Below are 2781 nucleotides of genomic sequence, written 5' to 3'. Positions count from 1 at the left end.
TATGATATATTTAGATATCTATATATTTATATATTCATATATTTGTATATTCCTTTAATTATATATTTCTATATTTATATATTTATATATCTATATATTTATATATTTGTATATTTGTATATTTATATATTCATATTTTCATAGATTCATATATTTATATATTTATATATTTATATATTTATATATTTATATATTTATATATTTATATATTTTCATATTTGTATATTTATATATGTATACATTTATATATTTACATATTCATATATTCAAATATCTATATGCTTATATATTTATATATCGCAAATGGTGGATTGGAAGCAGATGTACGTCAGAGAGTGAATGAAGGATGCAAAGTGTTGGGGGCAATGAAGGGAGTGGTAATGAATGGAGGGTTGGCATAAATGTAAAGAGAATTCTGTATGAGAAAGTGATTGTAACAACTGTGATGTATGGATCGGAGCTGTAGGGAATGAAAGTGACGGAGAGACAGACATTGAAAGTGTTTGAGATGAAGTGTCTGAGGAGTATGGCTGGTGTATCTCGAGTAGATAGGGTTAGGAACGAAGCAGTGAGGGTGAGAACGGGTGTAAGAAATGAGTTAGCAGCTAGAGTGGATATAAATGTGTAGAGGTGGTTTGGCCATGTTGAGAGAATGGAAAATGGCTGTCTGCTAAAGAAGGCGTTGAATGCAAGAGTTGATGGGAGAAGTACAAGAGGAAGGCCAAGGTTTGGGTGGATGGATGGAGTGAAGAAAGCTCTGAGTGATAGGAGAATAGATGTGAGAGAGGCAAGAGAGCGTGCTAGAAATAGGAATGAATGGCGAGCGTTTATGACGCAGTTCCGGTAGGCCCTGCTGCTTCCTCCGGTCGCCTTGGATGACCGAGGAGGTACCAGCAGTAGGGGATTCAGCTAAGGAAGCTTCGTCTGTGGTGGATAACGGGGGAGGGTGGGCTGTGGCACCCTAGCAGTACCAGCCGCACTCGGCTGAGTACCTCGTCAGGCTGGGAAGAGCGTAGAGAGGAAATGACCCCATTTTTTTTTTTTTTCATTTGTTTGATGTCGGCTACCCACCAAAATTGGGGAAAGTGCCCTGGAATATGTATGTATCTACAAACATTTATATATTTGAAAGATGGTATAGAATATATTGCTTGAATTTAATTAATGAATAAAACTTCAGAAATGTACAAAATTCAACTGGCTATTTGATGCCTGCTTTTCCCAGGTATTATTCCTTTCAGTAAATATCTATATGAACCTTTTCTTAGTCACTCCTATTTATGACATTTCCATATCTTGCCACGAGTTCTAACCATACATCAATATGTTACAAAAGAAAGTTTTCTTGGTAGTATTATATATCATAATTACTGATAGCAGTAAGTTCTGGACGGAGTCGGTGATTTAAGAAAAAGAAAAAGACATCATTAGGGAAAGGGAAAGAATATAAAACTCTGCGGGATATCCTCTACATATTTCATAATTCTTCTTAAGGATGAGCGTCAGGATATGAAGAGTTGAAAATTTCAGTCATTAGTGAAAGACGACTATGGGAAAAATTAGTGATTAGTGGTAGCAATAATAATGATAGTAGTAGTAGTAGTAATAATAATAATAATAATAATAATAATAATAATAATAATAATAATAATAATCCAAAGGTGGAGATACATCGAAAAACTACTGTGAATAGAATAAGAAACTAGTAAATTACATGATTGAATGTAGTGTGGTGAAAACTTTAATGTATATTCAGAGGACAGTCCACGTCTTTCACACAAAGAATATGTTACATTTTACTCTCTATCTTACACTGCAGTGTTCAAGCATACAGTTATTCATGTACACATATACACTGGATATTTGATCACTGTTTGTTCCGGGTATTCCCAGTTTCTGTTAATTTCAATCTGACACCACTTTTTCATTATTATAGATATTTATATATAGTTTTTTTTTCTGTGAAATCTTGAATGGTTGAACTTTAAAATGATACGATGCAACTCTTCCATATTTTATGTTTTGAAATTTTTTTTTCCTGTCAAATATAAAAAAAAATATGGTTGTTAATTTCAATCTGACACCACTTTTTTATTGTTATAGATATTTATATGTAGTTTTTTTCTGTGAAATCTTGAATGGTTGAACTTTAAAGTGATACGATGCAATTCTTCCATATTTTATGTTTTAACATTTTTTTCCCTGTCAAATATAAAAAAAAAAATATGGTTAATTTCAATCTGACACCACTTTTTTATTGTTATAGATATTTATATGTAGTTTTTTTCTATAGAATCTTGAATGGTTGAACTTTAATGTGACCGATGCAATTTTTCCATATTTTATGTTTTAGAATTTTTTTTCCTGTCAAATATATAAAAAAAAAAATACGGTTTTGCGAGGATGCGTAGTTTTTAAAATTTTTCTATTCCTTTTTTTTTTTTAGAATTCTCTTTTGGTTTGATTATAGATTAATAGTTACTCTACACATTATAACTTTAAGAAATTGAAATTTGAAAAAAAAATGTTCGACGTTTATAAAATTTGAAAAACGATAAAATTTTAGCATAATTTTACTTATTTATTTTTTTCCTCCATTTCTTTTTCATGAATCTTAAAATTTTTTATACACGTGAGTAGGCATATTTTTGATTAGTCAATAAATTTTCAGAACGATATCTCCTTTAGTTTAATTTTCTATAAAAATATGATTTATATTTTCAGAACGATATCTCCTTTAGTTTACTTTTCTATGAAAATATGATATATATTTTCAGAACG

The sequence above is a fragment of the Palaemon carinicauda genome, chromosome 16 (assembly GCF_036898095.1).
Source record: "Palaemon carinicauda isolate YSFRI2023 chromosome 16, ASM3689809v2, whole genome shotgun sequence".
Classification (NCBI taxonomy): domain Eukaryota; kingdom Metazoa; phylum Arthropoda; class Malacostraca; order Decapoda; family Palaemonidae; genus Palaemon; species Palaemon carinicauda.
The sequence above is the reverse complement of the archived record's forward strand: the minus strand, read 5'-3'. Positions refer to the sequence as shown.